The sequence below is a fragment of the Plasmopara halstedii genome, assembly GCF_900000015.1.
Source record: "Plasmopara halstedii genome assembly, contig: Scaffold_430, whole genome shotgun sequence".
NCBI classification, from domain to species: Eukaryota; Oomycota; class Peronosporomycetes; order Peronosporales; family Peronosporaceae; genus Plasmopara; species Plasmopara halstedii.
The window spans coordinates 425,380-425,658 of NW_020187350.1; positions in this window are offsets into that span (position 1 = coordinate 425,380).

Below are 279 nucleotides of genomic sequence, written 5' to 3' on the forward strand. Positions count from 1 at the left end.
CAATGCCACATTCACCGCTTTTTCGAATCAAGACGGGTGCACACGGAAGACTTCTATTCTGGTCACGCCAGTGCGGAGGCCTTCCATAAAGACGATCACTGTGAGAGCCTCCGAAAGGGGATCTGCTGCCATCCCGGCAATGAGAGTGCGTATCTCTTTGACATAGTCCACCAATTCCTTGTTGCTCTGTCGGGCGGCAACAAACGCGATCGCAAGCGATATGCCTGACTAGGCGGCGAGAACACTCGTGAGAGCTGCAATTTCAGCTCCGCCCAGGGG